Raw genomic sequence first — 20,100 nt, 5'->3', positions numbered from 1 at the left:
CTGGTGCATCACTAGGAATATCCACAGCCATTCATTTCTTAGGAACTGTTTTATTTGAATACTTGGACTTTCCCAGCACTGTGCTGGGCGGTGGATTTTTTAAAGAGGGCAAACAGAAGCACTGTCCTCGTGCATTTATTTAGAGTTCACAGGAAACAGACATTAGTCAAATGGTTACAAAACATATACTTAAGAGGCACAATCACAAAATACAATGAACACTTACATTTTTTTAAAAAAACTTATTACAATAAAAGACGCTATGAATTTTTTTTAAAAAAGATTCCCTCTCATTTTAAACGTGCTTGCCATTTTCTGAATCATTCTGGAAGTTCTGACTCCTATGTGTCTTTGCTGGTATTGCAACAACCTCAATATGCTGAACTGATTCAAAACATATGACAATTTCTATGAAATAAATAGTATTATAGTGTGTCCTCAACTACCTCATTTACTGGGTCTGGCATTTTGCAATTTTGGGTTTTCCTCAAATTCAGCATGGCCAGGACCCTCGACAGGGTGACAACAGCAGTGCACACAAGTAAAGACATTCAAGAAAGAGGACTTGTAGCAAAGAATGATGGGATAGATGCGCTCAAAGTGTCTGCGAGTATTTTGAAGGAGATTAATAATGACGGTGTGTGTCACTGTAACGAATTCCTTAAAAAATGTAAACATTTACCATGGTCTTTGATAGCACTACGTAACTATAAATATTTGGTTCTCTGGGACCCTGTGCCAGGAGATCCAATCTATGCAAGAGGACTTTGAAGGCTTTCGCTAAGGAAATGATAATGCACCAACACTCTGAGGTAACTGGTAACATTGGGAGGCCAGGAGGTAGAGGGTGGTCAGCAGACAAGGATAGAGGAGACTGTGGAGATTCTAGGGGTGTCGTGTAGCAAGAGAGATGGGTTAAAATCAGGTCACATGATGCTGTGGAGGCTGTGCTAAAGAGGTTTATATTTATCATAGGATTAATAGAATGACACTGAAATATCTTGAAGAGAAAGATACTAAAAGAAAGAAATAGGATAAGATTTATATTTTAAAAGAAAGTTTACTTTTTTCTGTGCTTTGGAGGAGTAAATTTGCATACATTTAGCAAATAAAATTGCTACCACCTGAAGAGGGACTTGGTGGATACTAAGTAGGAGAATGGGAAGTCAAATATATTACGAATGCACCTCTAAACTGGTACCTTCCTAAAAGCCAGAGAAGAGGTACTGACAACTGAATTATTTATAAAGTGTCTACCTGAGGAGATGATTTTAATCATTTGGAGAACATCGTCGACATTCACTACATTAATACTTTCTTCAGGAATGTTCTGTACTTTCCAAGGGTTTTGCTTGGGTGTCAGTAGAACTAAAGAATTTTTACTATAGAAAAATGATGAAAAATGACCCATAACCACAAGCATTATCTATCTGTAAGAAATATGCATGGCTACTTGATGAACCAGCTCATTCACTGCTGTGACAAATGCGGGCTTACATACGTTATTTTTATTTAAAAATTTTGGAATAAAGTCCAAAAGTGAGGAACTTGTAGAATCCCACAGAGTTAGCAACCTCCTTCTGTTATGTTATATTATGTTAGAAGACGTTTTAAGCATATATTGAGGTCAGTAGGTTTGGGCAATTAAATATTGATAAAAAGACAATGAAGGATAGATTTTTTGGGAAGAATACACAAATATAATTCTAGAATAGAATTTGTTATATACTGTCTCTACCCAAAAGTAAGTAAATCAGAGTAATAAAAGTTTTTAAAGTAAAGCAGTTTAATTAGGATAGAAAATCAAGACCATATTATAAGACCCACATGAAACAATGATTAGACTCCATATTAATCGCTGTATTTCTTAGTACTCAGAAAAAAGATGAACCTACTATCTTCTTTCACCTTAATGAAGGGAAAGAGTAATTTTTCAAGACAAACTTTCCTGCTAAGGCTAGAGGCAATCTATTGTTTCAATTGTTGTATAAAATATAGTGAACAAAAACAGTGGGCAATGCCTTCCACAATTACTCTGTAACAATCGTTCTAGCTTTCCAAATATAGTCATTTCTTTCCCCAAAGTGACAAAAATACCAAGAGAGTGGCATTTAACAAAAAGGATTTTTTTTATGTATGCAGCAAACTAACAAGTTCTAGATACGTTCTTTTCTGTGAGTCTAGTTAAATTTTGAGACTATCATGGATACCTGAACTGCCATTCTAAAAGCAAAACAGAGAAAAACACCGTTGCTCATCTTGAAGATAATACAACTAATTTTAAAAACTATTAGCATTTTCCTATAGTGAATTTAGGCTTATTATTTACTTCTAACCAAACATATCCATGTTTAGTTAAAACAACCAAGAGTTTATCAGACGATGTCTCTGAAAACAGACCATATATATTTATATCAACCCTTGTTTAGATTTTAGACTGACACTATTTTTTAAAGCTTCAGAACATTGCTAAATTATTTCTCCTACGAAATTATAATCACACATTTCCAAACCGTGTAAGTACAGGGTAAACCTATTAACGCACATGATAATTTGCCTTTACAGGTTTAAAGTGACCCTTCTAACAAAAGCACAAAGGAATGAATAATATCCATTAAAGCATGCTCAGAGAAATTAGAAGGCTTCATAATTTTATGATTAATCTTTACCCCTTATGTCTAACAATTTATTTCTGCAACTGATAATTATTTACCAAAGGGCATAAGCTATGTGGAAGATTGTCCAACACAGACACTATGTTTCCCTATCTGTATCGTCCTCTGTGTGGTATGACTTTGCATAACATCGTAGCAGGATGCGGTGACTGTTTATCTGCTCCTCTGACTGGGCTGGCCTCTGAAATGCCTTGGGCAAGAGAATGCAACAAAAACAAGGTTATGCTGGCTCCAGACTCCAATGAAGGCCCTGCTTGCTTCTGCTTTTTCTCGTGGGATCCTATAGGGCCACGTGTGAACTACTCAGGCCCGTCTCCTGCATTTGGACATTCACATGGCCCAGCTACCTCAGTTTCCCTGGCTGACTAGCTGGTTAGCTGATTGCAAACCAGCCTCAGAAGAAGCTGTGGCTTGCTCTAGCACTGATTCTCAGAGGTAAGTGAGGATTACCTATGATGTGATGTGAACCAGATTGGAGGTAGATTTTTTAAATATATTTTTAAAAACTAAAGAAACACTGAGACAGAAACATTCTAAAAAACTAAAGAAACAAAGAAACATTCAAGCCCAACAGCTTGAATCATTTGCCCAAGTTCACCTACATTTGAAGAAACAAACGTAGGTTGGTCACCAGTTTTAAACTTTTTATTTCTATTTTTATTTTACTTTATTTTAGTTTAGTTTAGTTTTGTGGTGCTGGGAATTGAACCCAGGACCTTGTGCATGCAAGGCAAGAGCTCTACCACTGAGCCACATCCCTAGCCCTGGTCTCCAGTTTTAAACACAGAGCAAGGAGCAGGTTGCAGACCAGCAATGTGCTACTCTTCAGATTCTCCCCACAGCCCTAAGGTTTGTGTGTTATTAATGGATTGAAATAAATGTTAGTAAAAGAGGGAGGCCAGATCTGGTTCCTGCGCAGCCAACTACAGTTTCAACTCCTATGATTAACTTTATGCAAACATCTACTACAACTTTCAAAGATTTAAGTTGCATTCTAAGTCTTCAAATTTATTTGTGCTTAGTATTACAAATCAGACAAATAAGTACCAAAAAGTACTATCCAGTTAAGGTTGATCTTGCAATGTAATATTGTATTTTTTTTTCATAATTGCATTTCTTGGATGCTGAACCCTGTTAATATTTGTTTACTGCATGTTAGAGATACATCTTTCTGTGGTTATGTGTCACATATATGAACAAATAAATATCAAATTTATTTACAACTTTTGTTAGGAATAAAAGTAGAAACTCATTTTTAGTCATTTTTTCCTTCATAAAATGTATCACTTTTGTTTAAATCTTCACATTAGTTTGCTATGAGTATTATACAATAATAGTCATGTATAATAAAGAGGATGGAGAAGGCTTCTAATTGTATAAATTTTACATAGGAATCCTTTCTATCACACCCTGGGCAGACAATCACCAAGCCATTGTGTTAAATTTACCTATTGTTTGAAAGTTTGATTTTTTTAGAGAATACTATATTGATTTCCTGCAACTGTCATGTATTAGCCTTAGATCTAGTCACAAGACTATATGAAAATCTACTTTCATGGTACAGCTAGTCAAATGTTGTAAAATAATTATACTTTCCATCCATCATTTCATTAGTATATGTGAATGAAATTATTTTGAGATCTTTCTTGACATGAAATTGTCTTGCACATGAACATAGGCTAATCTATTTCCTATTTAAAAAGTGGCAATTAGGATTCAACACAGGGTGTGATGAAGACCCATAATGAATGTATAATGAGTGGCTTTACAAGATGTTATAAAAGTATGGTGAATTCTGAAGCTGAGTATTATCCAATGGAAAGGCAGTGTTGGGGAAAATGATGGGCCTCATCTACCTCCTTCACCAGATATGGGACCCCACAACTTCCGGCTGGACCCTAAAATTAAAATAACCAGAAAAGATAAATATTTAAAACTGATTCAGGACATGAAGGCCACAACGGGGCAACTAAAGACATTCGTGGAGAAAGACTTTTGGGATTCTTTCAGAAAGTGGTAAGCTTGATTGGATAAGTGTGTTTAAAGGGAGGGGAAAGGATGGACAATGTTTCTTTTACTGTAGCCATTTTTGTTTGTTTGTTTGAGATAGGGTCTTGCTATCTCAAGGCTGGCCTTGAACACACTGTGTTATGGCTTGTTTAAATGTCCCCCCAAGGCCTCATGCAGTCATGGAGGCAACTGAGTCTAGCCTTTGTGATTGGTTCATTGTCTAGAAATGGGATTGGTGGTGTGAGTGCTGCACTGGCACAGGGGCAGAAAGCTAGCACATGATATAAGTGAGTGAAGGAGGTGTGTTACTTTCCTTTTTGCCCTGTTTGCTCTTGTCACTTGTGGCCTCTGTGAAGGGCTGCTCCTTAGCCACACCACCCTGCTTTGGAGCCAGCTCAATATGGAATAAAGCCTCCAAGAACTAAGCTAAAAAAAACTTTGCTTTCCTAATTTGGGCATCAGGTATTTTGTCAAGGCAACAAGAGAAAAGTAGCCAAGACACACTACGTAGCTCAGGTTGGCCTTGAACTCATGGTGATCCTCCTGCCTCAGCCTCCTGAGTGCTGAGATGACAGGTGAACATCACCACACCCAGAAACTGTGACAATTTTTCTTTTAAATTTAGGCATCTATCATATTTTTGTCACACATTATATGATCAGGTAAGTATAGAATCCACTGACTCTGTTAGATCTTTTAATTTAAAATTTCTGTTTGAATTAGTTTGTGAAAGCATTTTTCCATATGTACTGTACTAATTTTTCTGAATAGTATAGCAATTAGTATACTAGCAATAGATGATTAAAGTTTCCTCGTTGCTTTAGATATTATTTAAATATTGTGTCATTCTACAAAAGTGCAGTTTTCTAGGAGCAAATTTACTATTTGAAACAAATATCTAATTTTTTAAATCTTGTTATTTGAATTTCTTTGTTTTGAGACAGGGTCTTGCTAAGTTCCTAAGTTGCCCAGGCTGGGCTCAGATTTGCAGTCAGTCTCCTGCTTCTGCTTCCCATGGCACTGGGATTACAGGTTTGATTCACTACACCCAGCTTTATATTACAATTCATTATACATTTAATCACTAATAAGCAAGGCATAGACATGTGACTAATGGTAAAAAAAAAAAAGTAACAGATATCTCATCTGAGTTCAATTTTGTCAGAATTTTTGGTCACACCATGATATTGGTGATACCTTTACATATGATACAAATGACAGTATCTCTGATCATATTTCTCCCTGCCCCTATCAACCAAACAAGATGCTCTCATTTAGAGTTTGTCTTCTTTTCAGTGTTCTGCAGTAGGAACTCTAAAGAAGCCAATCATTAACCCTCCTTTGACAAAGTATGACACTGACCTATTGAACAGAGTCATATCAAATCAAATTCTGGTTGCCTTATTGTCTTAGTTACTTTTCTCTCATTGCTGAGAGAAAATATCTGAAGCCCACAATGAAGAAAGGAAGGGTTTATTTAGCACACAGTTTGTGGAGGTTTCAGTCCATAATCAGTTGGCTCCAAGGCAGGTTGGCATGGTTAGGGACAATAGTTCAAGGTGGCAGACACCAACAAGAGGAAAAGACTGAAGTGAGCCTCTTTTTCCTTTCTTATGTTGTATGCAGGCTATCTGCCCTCTGGAGAGTGCAGCACTCACACCATCTCTGGGCTCTTTTCTGGCACAGACTGAGGATATTTACAAAGTGATCACCCTGGCCCCCTGCTGAGTCACTTCCTTCAATTTCTAAACTTCTCAAGTTGACACAATGTATCAACCATTACACTTATTTTTGAAGCAATTTGCAGCTTGGGATGAGCTCATTCTCAGCATAAATGATAAAGTGGGGTCAGAAGGTTGAGCTGTCATCATACGAGTCCATGTTGCCTCTATAAAAAGTTGAATTGCTCTTGCCATCCATAGCTAAATAGCTGGATGATGCTTGCCTAATGTTGCCTTATGTAATTCCTTCATGTAAATTCAATGCACTTGGTAGAGATTCTTGAATTGAATTGTGGCTTCCTCTACTCTGCTTATAAATACTGTTCACTCACACAGGCTTACATATAGATGCATGCACACAACATGCTTTCCATTACAAAATGACACAGGCTAATCCTATAGATTTTTCCCTTGTTAAATCCTTTATCTGAAATGGCTTCCTGTCTCCTCTTCCCGCCTATACTTTACCCATTTTTCTGGTCCTGTTTATTACCTTCTACTCCTTTTGGGTAGAATCACATAGCTTCAGAATTTCTTAAAATCTAGAGAAGCTAGTTTTCTGGGTAGAAAGCAGATAAAAGAAGCACTTCTTAGAATAAATGTGTTCTCTGTTCTTGCTACCTTTCCTTCTAATTTAAAAAAAAGGAGGTAGGAGTTTAAAAAGATCATCTCACAATAAAATGAGCAAATGAGCCATCCCAACTCTGCTTATCATCATCTCTGATGCCACATCAACAACCCCTAACCTAGTGCTGGGCACATCATAGCTAGACAGATCAAGAGTATCCGGTCAAAATCGGAGGAATAAATCTCTAGGAAAATGGGTGAAGTGGTAGTTGATAGAATCATTTGCTAATTGCATTTCCCTGCATAAATTGTAAGGAAGCTTTGGACAAGAGTAGTTCATAGAGAACTCAATTCAAATAGGTACAAAAGTTAAATAATGACCTTGAGCTCAGATGGACATATAGGTCTGGAATGGTCAGAAGAAAAAGATGCTAAGCTACTTGTCATGACTTGCGCGTTTGGAACCATGGGGGAAATCCTGAATGCTTTACAATGAGAACGTTATATGCAGAAGGTGAAAATTTCAAGTGTTCTAAAGATTATTCTCTAATATATGAAAGAGAAACTGAACTTTTTATACCCAGCTCTGAAAGTAGAATTAAAATGAAGAGACAGGAAGATATTTTGCTTCAGTATAAGGGAGGCTTTTGAAAAAAATGCAGCTGCTTTACAATGGGAATGTCCTGGTAGGATCTTAAGAATGACAGTTGTTGGACCAGAAATAGGCTCTTAAAGTACCTTCTTTTAGATGATATCGTTTGTGGTTCTATAGCATTTCTTGCCGGGGAGAAAGTATTAGAAACACTTCACTCTTATTTTGAGCGTCATATGAGTTATCAATAACTTAAATAATTACTTAAAGCACAGATTTGGTGACAGAACTTTTAGCTCAATGGTGGGACCCTCACCTAATAAGTGCAAGGCATTAAGTTTGCTCACTAACACCAAAATATGTAAATAAATATGCATATTTCTAGCCCACAGTAAAGGTACTCACTGTTCTTAGGAGAAGCCTGGGAGTTTGCATTTAAACAGAACCAGGCAATTCTAAAATTAAATCTTTGGAATTTTCAGTTTTGTGCTTAATTGGGGATCAAGAACCAGGTGTAGGTTCTAATAGTCACTTACCTATCCTTAGTTACTCATACTATTCCTTTGTGTCTTAGATATCCTGGTGTTTTATGCTTCAAGGGCCTTTGCTGGAGAGGTATACAAAAATAAGTACACAAGACTCGGTGCTCCCCAGCTCCTATTAGATGCCCTTCACTTTCTTCTGCTTTGCTCGTATCTCTATCTCTACCTCTATTTCTATCTCTATGAAGCTCTGCAAACAATAAAAGTAATATTTTTGCTAAGATATATTATGTAAGCACCCCAAATGCTATTAATATATGTGGATATCTTATGAAATATTCAGTGTCTGTAACTCTGAATAGTACGTGCATAGAAGCATCTAAAGAAGCTTCACAGTTATACAAAGGCAAAGAGTTAGCAGTCTAACTCTATGCTCTAACAAGGAGTCCAGGGATGCCTATAATGAGCCATTGTATGCCTGGTAAATCCAAATTTAAAACATCTCAAAGCTTCTACTTTATCTCCCTCTCTAACTCCCTATCTTAATCCATAATTCTGATATTGAAATCTAGTTACTTACAAACTGTATATTTAATCCCTGTCCTCATTCTTAGAAAGATACAAGGCATACCGAGCATGATGGATCTTTGTTTTTAGGACTTTAAGACTATCTACTGGTCCTGCCTCTTTTTTCTCTACAGCCAGAATCAGATATGCAGAGGAAAGGAATCCACGCTCATAATGTTCAAAGATCATCCGCCCCTCCTTCTGACTTCAGGAAAGACCCACACGCTACCTTTCTGGGAGAATTTGTATCTTAAAATGAGTTCTTGAGTACAAAATAACTTAAAGGGTAGAGTTTTAATGAAAGGCTTTCTACTACCATGACAAATAAGTGAACTTCTAGTTCTATCAAGCTGAGGACCACAACCTCAGTATGCATTAAAGCTGGTTCCCCTACCAGTATTGTCTTCTTGGCCATGAGGTTCAAACATGTAACTGGGGAAGCCTAGTGAGAGGCAATGGAATCCATAGACAAAGCAATACATTGAGTACTTGAAGAAACTGAGGTTCCATTTGCTGTAAGTTCTGTGGGTGACCATGAACAAGTATTTTATTTTCTCTTGGCCTGCCCACTTCCTTTTGTGAAATGAGGCAGTAGAATTAGATCATGCAATCCCTCCCAGCTCCAGGTTTCTAAAGTTTGTTTGATTCCTTTAGGTTCATCTTCTTTACAATTAAAAATTTTCCTTCCAAAGGAAAATGACCCATAAACATACATCATAATGCGTTTTGTGCCATAAACAAGATCTCTGAAAGGATCAAGCTGGTCATGTGAATATCTTCAAAGCTAGATTTTTCCTATTCTTAATATAATGTGCCTTCAGTTGTCCATTAGTGTGTTTTTAACACTAAATAATAGGATTATGGGCCCAAGGCAATTGACATTCTACTTCTTTCTAGATAATGAATCTCTGTATTTTGAAACACATAAAAAGCTGTTCTATTTCGAAACCCATTTAAATAGAAGGTCATGCTAGCTTTTTTGAAAAGCAAAGTGTTAAGTCCAAGTGATTTTAAATTTTATATAAAAATGTGAATAAAATGAAATGCTAGTAGAGGAGAGAGGAGCATAGAAGAGGGAATAATTCCACTAGATGGTAGATAAATATCATATGAATAATAATACAAATTACACATATTTACATGTATACATAGTGGTGCAAATATGTACACATGCATGCTTTCAGGAAAGTTATCAAATTTGTCGTGTGAAGAATTGATAAGCAAACATATCTATCAGTAAGTAAGTGGAGTGAATTGCTAACCACTTGTGGAGATGACAAAGTCTGGCCACAGAATCTTCCTAAAGCTACATAAATCCCAGGTTTAAAAAAAAAAGACTTGAGTACAAAAATGATCATAAAGGCTAGTAAAAACATGAAAATATGTACTTTGGAATCTCATAGTTGAAAAGGTTTCTGTATATTAATACAAACTATATAAAGTAAAAGATTCATTTTACAAAGAAAAATTGACTACATAAATATTAAAAATTTCTGCAAAGAAAAAATAAATGAAAATGTCAAACTGGAGGAAATTATTCAAAATGTATAACTAAGAACTAATATCTGCAATGTATAGAGAGATATAAGTGCACAAGAAATAATAGAATTTAAAATGCTGTAAGTAGGAGCATATTGAAAGGGAAATATAAACAATCTTTAAATATTCAAAAAGAATTCAAGTTTACTGTAATGAAAGTAGTATATATTTAAATATTAGTACAAAACCATTTTAATCTATCAAATCATCAGAAATAAAAAAGTTTGATAAAACTTTCTCTCAACTATGGTTCGGGTGCTTATCCTGTTCCATTGTTGGAGAAAATACAAATTAGTTCATCTTCTTTGGAAAGTAATTTAAGAATATGTAGCTACATTAAAATCCACAAATCTGGGGATATAGCTCAGTGGTATAAGTACCTATCTGGCAGTGCAATGTCCTTAGTTTGATTCCTGGTACAATAAATAAGTAACATTCACAAAGCTTCTGAAGCCACAGATTCAGTTGACACGAGAAAACATATCTATCAGTAAGAGACTAGATGTATTAAGGTGATCCTGACATAATGAGAGTGGGCTCACACAGCGGGATACCATGCAGAAATGATGGGTGAAGGAACATAAATACAGATATACATTTACAATAATGCTTATCTTTGTTGCTATCAACGTAAACATAAACCTCTCTAGATAGTTCAGCCAGAGCTTTAGGTGATGTTGGGAGTAGCAAAAAGCAGAAGAGTTTACCACATATGAGAAGCTAGTAGGTGTCGGAAAAACACAGGTAAAAGAGAGAGGAGAGAGCATCACTCAGTGATCAAAGGCCATGCCTGCCTTTGAGAAGACGACCTTGGACCTTCACTGTCACTGAACTACTAAAGGTATATTCAACACAACTGAGCAGAAGTTTCCTGGTTACAGTGTCACCAGTCTTCCAAGAAACGCTCATGTGTAGCCTGCTGGAATTACTGTCCTTGTCATCCTTGGAGCTGCTCTGGGATAACCAACACAATTTGAGCCCATAGTTTCTGCAGCCACTTGCTAAAGCCTGCTCCCACCACTGCTACTCCCATAGTCATTTGAAGAAAAAGGGCCCTTCTCTTCCTTCCATGTCCTAATTTCCCACTGGGTCTCCATTTGGAAGGCGGGAACTAGAAATTAACTGAGAAGGAATGTGCATGGGATGTAGTTTTCTGGCTTCAAGTCTCATAAAATAAGGAGAAGCCCAGAGTTAAGTATTTAATGATGGTATTTGATGCAATTTCTGAGATAGTGTTGAATGTAAAGTTCAAAAGTTAAAAAAGAGTATAAATATGTTAAATTTCCTTTTTAAATTTAAACTGTGAACTTGGAGAGGGGTGTGTCTTTTTGTTGAGAGAGCAGAAAATATAAAAAATTTTATAAAATGCTGTTATGGATTAAGAACTGGTGGTCAACTTAATGCCAGCTAGATTACATCAACATGGCACTAAGCAAACATGCTCCACTTGAGGCAAGTTGCCAGCATAAAATAGGTGGAGAAGGAGAAAGAGGTGTTGAGGCGTTGAGGTGTTAATGCATTGTTGCATGGAGGCATTGGGGGTTCTCCCACAAGTTGCTGTTTGAGCCGTTGGTTCTCCTGGAGAAGCTCTGGTTCTCACATCGAGTGTTGCTTCCTGGTTCCAGAGGGGAAGACGTGTGCCACTTGGTCTCCAGGATGAACTCGTCACGCTGGCTTCCTGGTATGTACCCGACTTTGCTTGTCATCAGAGGAACTCGGGGCCTCTGTTTCCTGAGGATGGCTGTTTGTTGTGAGTGTGACTCCTTGGCTCCAGTGTAGAGCCCTAATCCCATCAGCACAGCTCCTTCACCCCGCTGGCATGGACTTTCTGGCTTCCACCGCTGACCTTTGGGCCGCTGATCCCTAAAAGAGACTGGTGTGAGTTCTTCATGTGGGCTCTGGACATCGAGTTGGGCTCGTGGGAGGCACTGTGATGAGCTCTGGGTTTTCATCTGGACTCATATACAACATTGCTGTGAGATTTAGGCCCTTGACTAAATATTCTGTCTTTGGTGTTGTGGATAGATTTCCTGCACTTTCTTGTTAACTCCCGGTGACCATTATAAAAAGAATATTATAAACTCCATGCTCTAATTCTAATTGTTCTCTGTACAACCCCTGACTACAACAAATGCATTGTTTCCAAATTGGAACTGAGAAACTGAAGGTCAGAGGTGAGAGATATATTTTTTTTTTTGTCCACTGTAAACTCTTTTTACAGCTTACTTTTATTTTCTTACCATGTTTATGAATGAGAATTTTGTGTCCAAAAAAGTAAAGATCACTATCACAGACAATAAAACATACTCTTTCTATAGCAAGTTTTCATTTGACACTATGGGCATTTTTATTAATTCTCTTCAAAAAAGAAAGAAAGAAAGAAATCTAAAGCATCAGACTTCTTCACAATTTTCCTCAGAAGACTTATAGGGAATAGGTTTCATCGAAATGTGTGCTATTGCCTCTCCAAATTTCTTATCTTGCTTGATCTTTGCAATGCAAATACAAACTTGTTGTACTATTTTTATAAGAGTAATAACTGCTGATAATAATAAATATCAACACCAGGTCAATAGTAAAAGTAACTCTCAGGAGCATGAATAGTTGAGACTAATTATGTGCAGGAAATTGCACCAAATGCTTTCTACATACCGTGTTCTTCAATCACAGAAATATAGTGTTTTTACTTGCTTTGACCTTATGGGCTAAACTGTATCCCTCAGAATTCCCATGTTGAGGTCTAAATTCCCAGTACATTAAGACTTTAACGTCTTTAAGGAGGTAAGGTCTTTAAAGAGGTGATAATATTAAATGGGTTCATATGGATAGGACTGTCATCCAATTTGTCTTATGTCCTTAGAAGAGGAGCCATCAGGGATAAGGATGGATAGAGAAAAGGGCATGAAAGGACAAAGGGAGAAAGGGGATAAGGCACCCTTGTCAAGCCAAAAGTAGAGGATACAGAAGAAAACAAACAGACAGATAGCTGGATCCATATTCAGCCCCCAGAACTGGAAGGAAATAACATTCTATTGTTTAGACTTCCCTGGTATGGAATTTTGTAATGGTGGCCCTGCAAAACTAATTTGCATTACACCCTTAAAACTGGTTCAAAGCAAGGAAGAAAGCTCATATAGTTGGAAAATCAGTCATGAAATTTTTGTGTGTCGGATCCTCCTGATTTTTTGGTAATGACTAAGGGTCAGAGAGATTTTCATTAACCACTCAGGACATATAGGACTTATAACTGTACTTGAATCCTTGCAAGTGGCAACCAATATTATCCTACAAATTACTAAAAGCTAAGTAAAAACCATAAAGTTTGGAGATCTTTCCTGAGAGATGGCGGCCACGGAAGGCTCTGACAGATTCTTAAAAATGCTTATCAGAGAAATTTTGTGACAATGCCTTAAGAAATCAAACCAAGATAATGTTTTCCACCTGATAAATTGCTAAAGGAAACAGAGAGACCATGGGCAAAACAAAGTGTGTTTTATAACAACCTGACATCCAAAGCAGTCAGTTCTCTAGTGATATTTTACAGGTAAACAATGTTTTATTTGGAAGTCTAGGAAACAGAAGTTGAGAAGTCTATTCTTCAAGCCTAGTAACGTAGAACAGAAACAATGGGAGTAATCATATATCCTGAGCTATTAAGTTAGAAGTCTCCCTGGCCTTATGAGCAAACGGGGCTTTCTGTAGTTCATCTTGTCAGGCTTATCAGGAGGGATACTTCAGGTTGGCCACCCTACCACCTTCAGCAAACTGAGCCCAGTGCTATGATCTTAAATTAGAGTAACTTTTCTCTCCCACTCTGAAACAACTCGACTTTTTTATTACAAGCCTATTGTGTACAAAACATGAAGAAAAAATGACGACTTTGTGCTCAAGAAAATAGCCATCTGACGTAAGGAGAGAAGCAAGCCTTGAACCAGCTTCGCGCAAGGTAGGCTATGAGATGTCACAGGAGAGGTGCAAAGGAGGACCAGGAAAGGGAAAAGTGAGTGTGATTATGTGACAGAAGCAAGCCAGAAAATGTTTACAAGACATGACTTTTAAATGCATCTCCAGGAATCAGCAAGATTTCAACAAACAGAAGAGGAGATGTATCTCATGGAGAGTAAAACGGTAGGCAAAATTTGGTTGTGTAAACATGTATTTTCAGCTTGAGGAAACACAACTAGTATGCTTTGGCAAAAAAGGAAACATTATTATATAGTTTTTGGAGGATTTGATTTTTTAAATTTAAAGTTAAGTAGCAAAGGATAAAGCCTAGAAGCCAGACAAAATGAGCATTTGAAAAAATATTTTCGCATGGCAGCACTCCTAGGAGGCTGAGGCAGAGGTGTAATTTCAAGCCCTTCCTTAGCAATACCATGACTCTATATTAAGATAAGATAAGAACGCAAAATAAAATGTATTGGAGATATGGGTCATTATGGAGGCCCTGGGTTTAATTGTTAGTATCTCTCTCTCTCTCTCTCTCTCTCTCTCTCTCTCTCTCTCTCTCTCTCTCTCTCTCTCTCCTTAAAAGACAAGTGCCTAAAAATGAAAATCACTGCAATAACAACATGCAACCAGATTCTATGTCACAAAAGAAAAATTCAGAATTTCTACTTCATAGAAGTGTCAGTTGATCACATTTTAGTAAAATCAGAATTTGAATTCAATTATCAGGAATGAAATCAAATATAAACTTTAAAATATGCTTCTAAATAGCTCTACAGATGAAGGCATAATATAAAATATTTATAAAACAACAATCAGAATAACATCTCACATTGAGAGAGATAACCCAAAAATATCTGGAAACTGTTTGGAGTATTTCTAAGAACAATAATACTCATTTAGACATACATTCAACAATAGAAGTTTAGAATCATGAGGAGAGTATCCAAAGCAGGGAGACCACTTAAGCCCTATTAAAATGTTTTATGAGGAGTAATGAAATGGGTGAGAAATTACTGTATTCTGGATACCCTTAAGTGGAGACCAGGATGATTCAAAGTCTTTGCCAAGATTCATCATTTACTGAGGATAAGAGACTGAAGGAGAAATTGTTTCAAGGAAAACAAATCTGGAGTTCATCATGTCTAAGTTTAGATGCCAATTAGACACCCAGTGGAAAGATGAGTAACAATGAAAGATAGTTAATATGATCTTGAGGTTTCCCTAAGCTTCACTAAATTTAGACTGGCTTCTTTCTGACTATACGTTCCCATTTTTCTAGGGCATTTACATTGAGTATGTTGTAAATATTTTCCTGCTTTCTTTGAGACAGTAAACCTTCTTCCACCTACCAGGTTTGCAACTCAGAAATACCTTTCTCAAAGATCTAGGAACCATCACTTAGAATGATAATCAGCAAGAAAGATAGAGTCATATTTCCCAGTCTCTGTGCTTGTGCCAGTTACAGGTGCAAGTGACCTATAGAAATGGTTTTGAAGAAAATCTTTCCTGCCTCTTTAATTCCATCCAGTGCAATTTTTCCATCTTTGGGTGGTCAAGTAGGGGGAGCCCTAAGCTAGTGCTAAACAATTAGGTATTATCAATATATTTATTTAAAGACTCCTTCTTAATTTTCTACAGCTAGCGTAAACTATTTTACTTAAATGTTCTACCTCTAATACAAACATATTGAATTATTTATCAGTCATTGCAACACTATAGTCAGTAAAGATATTCATCATAAACCTCTTCAATATCTAATGAAATTTTCTTTGCTCCTGAAGCCCAATCATGTTATATTTCCAAGTTTACTATAAGCACTGGAGAACAATCAACATCTTTCTTAAGAATGGAGTGGAAATTTGACTGATATGCTGATTGAAAATGCAAAAGCTATGAATTTTAGTGTTCTCTTAAAATTCTCCATCACTTCTGTCCTATTCTTTGTTTTTCTTTTTTTTTTTACTTTTTAAAAAAAAATTATTTAAAGAAAGACTAAACAAAACAGAAAATAGGTAGAAATAATACATACGTTCAGAGAAAAAAATAAGCAATACAAAATCACTAGTTGATGATTACAGATTGTCTCCTTACAAATAGTTATTGAAGATAGTAAAGTGGAGCTTATAAAGTGGGGATTCAAACAGTGAGGTTGCAACCGGTTCTGTTCAACTATCCAACAAAAACTTAGAAATATGGTTATCAACCCTACACACTTAAACATACATGCAGTTATTCATCTCTTCAATTATGTTGAGATTGAATAAACCCAAGCAGGCTAATATCACTCTGAACAAAGAATAATACTATTGCTCAGTTTCACATTATGACACTCCAGGATCAGCACTGAGTATTTTAGTGTGTCTTTTTCTTCAAAGTATCTATTCATTTCATCATGTGTCATAAGATCAGTTCTCATAAACTGTTTATAGATTCTACACATGCATGAATCTTAACACGCATTTCTATCCTTTCTATATTAGAGGGAGAAACAAAACAAAGCAAGGCAAAACAAAACATATTCTTATAAATACATGAAATGAAATAAATATATAAGACCATTGTACAAAGAGTTCTACCATGGTTCCTGTGTTGTCTCTTGTTATCTCCAATAGAATTGGCTATATCATCAGACATAGTATAATTGAGTATACAAGTACATAATAGTATTAATAAAAACACAGTTTTGTATATAGTATAGAACTTCAAAAATTGGCAGTTATCAAACCAGAATGTGTATTGTAGAGTCTTGTCATCTTCAGTGTTGCTGCCTGTACTCTCAGACAACCATATCAGTTTTGAATAAAATCTTCTCTGCCTCATTTCTGTTGTGCTCTTTTTTTGCCATCAGTTGTCTGCTTATCTTCTTCATTCTGTTTTCTGCTCCATTCATTGAGGCCTTTCTGCCACTGTTCCTGGAATCCTAGTACTTTTCTCTCTCTCTCAAATGTCCTGCAGTATTATCTGTAGAATTGGATTGGTGGTTGCCAATTTCCCAAGATCCTCTTTGTCTTGGAGGCATCTTGTTTCTCCATTAATTTCTAGAGACAGTTTATCAGGGTATATCAATCTGAGATGGAGGTTATTTTGTTTCAGGACTTGGAATATTTCACTCCAGGCTCTTCTGGATTTGATGGTTTGTGTTGAGAAGTCTGCCGTTATTGTGATGGGCCTTCCTTTATAGGCGATTATTTCTTGTCTCTAAGAGCTATTAATATTCTGTTCTTATATTGAATTTCTGGGATCTTGAATATTATATACTTGGTTGTAGCTCTGTTTTGGTTTTAGGTGACTAGAGTTCTGTATGCCTCATATATCAGAATATAATTTCCTTTTCCTATGTTTGGGAAGTTTTCCTTAATTACTTCTGTGAATAACCTTTGTAGTTCCAATATTTGTATCCCAGCTTCTTCATTCACATTCTTTATTCTCAAGTTATAGATCCTTTTGTCATCTTCTAGCCTATGTATTGTTACTACTTGTTTCCTTGTTATTTTTAAAAAGTTTTCCCTTTCATACTCTCACATTGCAAAATTGTTCTCCAGTTTGGATAATCTATCCTTAGTTTCACTCAAGCTGTTTTGGCATCTTTCCATAGAGTTTTTAATTTCCTGGTAATCTCTTTGAATCTGCTTCATGTATTCTATATTTTTTAATATTCTTCACCAAATGATTCTCTCCTTTGTTTGAGTTCCTCCCTTCTTCCATCTGTGTCTGCTTGAGGGGTGCTTAGTATCCCTTTTATTAATCTTCTTATATCTTGCTTTATTTGGCTAAATATTTCACTTTTGAACTCATCTATGAAGTCCCAAATATATCTCTTTATGTCCACTGGTGCTGTGTCTGGTATTGTTTGTTTGCTGTTCTCATTCTCCTTTGTATTTACCTGTCCTGGGTCAATGTTCTCAGGGTTGGGGCCTGGGGACTTTTTGTTGTTGCTTCCTCTTGCTATCTTTTTTGCTTCTTCCAGGAGGCCCCAGTTTCTTTCTTTGATGGTTACAATTCTCCTAAAGTGTACTGGGTAGGTGACCCTTCCCACTGCAATGTGCTATTGAATTGCAGACAGGAAAGCGTATTCTGGCCCCTCCCCTCCAGATCAGTCGAGCTTCTGTGGCCTACAATACTGTATTACTTTGCACCACCTCCCCTCTGGACCAGCCAAACCTCCGAGGCCCCACTGAGCCAGTGTGGTTAGTGCGCACCACCGCTGCAGGGACTTGACCTCAGATAACATATTGGGTCTCAGCTGGGTCATGTGACCCAGGCCTCGCTCACTCCACCAATCCTGTTTGGGAAGGGACCAATTGACTGAAGTCACTGCTGCCCCTTGTAATTGCTAGTCCTGCCCAATCCCAGAAGGTTGTCTGCCGGAGTCACCCTATTTATGGAATGGCCCCACTCCTGTCACTCACCACAGGTCAATGTAGGCACGCTGCCAACTCAGCCCTCTGTTGGGCTTGCTGACTCCCAAACTCAATGTTACTGTGTCTCCAGTGAGACAAGGCAGCGGGACCTCTGAACGCTTGGCAAGTCACAGTGGGACCTTAGCCAGTCGAGGTGGGACCTCAGATGGTCGGAAAGTCACCTTAATTTATTCTTGGAAAGAGAGAGTTCATCTCCCTCTGTTTGGGGCTCCTCTGTATTATGTTGAATTCTAACTTGACTGTCTCAGGGAGCCTCTGTAGCCAGTCGTTATCTATCCGCCCTCTTTGCTCCTCCAGCTACTCTTTGTTTCTTGTCCTTGGTCTTTGCACTCAGAGTCTCTTTTTTCTTTTTGGATTCATGTATTTTCATGATTTGGGATCTTCATATATTTTCCCAAGATGAGCAAGGAGTTCCACATCCCAGAACTAAAATGGGATCTAAGGAAAGACAGTTAATTGGTAGCTTGATACTAATGACATAAGCTCCCTTGCTTTCTTTCTTTCTTTTTCTCATTCTTCTCTTGGAGAGGGTTTCTCTTTAGTTTTCTGTGTAAATAAGAATAGAGGATGTGGCACTTGAGTAAACATTTCAAAGTATAAAATATGTTTAGCTTTTGCTTTAAGCAACTTGACTTTGTTTCTGCTATAGGCAAATGAAACTTTTAAAAATCTGGCACATAATGTGGTCTAGGCAATTATGAGTTAGGATTTCAGAAAATGAGCTTAAGATCGAAGTCAAAGCGGGTAACAAAGAGAGGAGAAAATTCATGAATATGAAAATGAGAATATCGTCACAAGTTATAAAATTTTTTTAATGGCACAAATGCTCAAAGAAGGCTGGAAACAGAGACACAATATATTTTCACAAGCACTCTACTCTCTTGGTAAGGTGCTATTGCTATTAGGAGCAGCTAAGTTGACCTGTGGGCTCATGCTAATTTGCACAGCTGTTCAAAAGAAGTTTTTGCTGTTTGCTTGACAGATGGAGAAATGGTACCCATTAATGGCCTAAGCTGCTTTGACACAAACTGATTTCCCTATTGTTAGAACTTACTTGCAATATCAATTGCGAACAGCTTTGACAATTTGAACCTATTCTTCCATGCTGACATGACAAGGGAGAATTTTTCAAAATCGGAGATCCTCATTTGAAAGAATATTACCCGATATTGTAACCAACTCTCTTTTATTCTTCTCTAAACACGAATTGAGAAATGGGCAACCATGGGTCATATACGTATTCCCACTGTTTAGAGAAGATTGTTAGCAACCTTTGTTTTTAATCATCCTCATTCAGTGCTGATCTCTCTACCTTTGGAAATAAAGGGGATGATTGCATTTTATTCATAAGAAGGGATTTATAAATTTATATTGTTGGAAGAAACAGCTGTTTCTCTTTACTGTGGCATTTGCTTTCAATGCATAGGACATCAGCTGGGAGATGCTAATAAATGCTGGATTGAATGAAACACAAACTTAATGTTTGTTAATATTTGAAAATACTATTTTCTTAATTGTATTTTGCAGAACTGAGCAAAATATCTTTAAAATAATTCCTCATCAGGACAAAGAAGA

General features: G+C 36.9%; 1 long non-coding RNA gene and 1 other non-coding gene across 3 annotated transcripts in view; one reads left to right on the top strand and one right to left on the bottom strand.

The window, feature by feature from the left end:
* Positions 1-2,857: 2,857 nt before the first annotated feature.
* LOC134476530 (uncharacterized) overlaps positions 2,858-20,100 on the top strand; it is a 38,637-nt gene continuing 21,394 nt past the window's right edge. Inside the window, exons 1-3 of one of the 2 annotated variants that reach the window (XR_010048266.1) lie at positions 2,858-3,110; positions 4,544-4,691; positions 11,779-11,834. This is a non-coding gene — a long non-coding RNA (uncharacterized LOC134476530). Of the gene's footprint in view, positions 3,111-4,543; positions 4,692-11,778; positions 12,461-20,100 lie in introns of those variants that run through there. The other variant, XR_010048265.1, reaches the window with a different exon arrangement.
* On the bottom strand, positions 3,364-3,435 carry Trnaa-ugc (transfer RNA alanine (anticodon UGC)). Its single transcript has one exon. It is a non-coding gene; the product is annotated as a tRNA-Ala (tRNA).

This window comes from Cavia porcellus, unplaced genomic scaffold, assembly GCF_034190915.1.
Source record: "Cavia porcellus strain 051 isolate PalLab524CR breed Dunkin Hartley unplaced genomic scaffold, mCavPor4.1 scaffold_6, whole genome shotgun sequence".
NCBI lineage: Eukaryota > Metazoa > Chordata > Mammalia > Rodentia > Caviidae > Cavia > Cavia porcellus.
The sequence above is the reverse complement of the archived record's forward strand: the minus strand, read 5'-3'. Positions and strand labels throughout refer to the sequence as shown.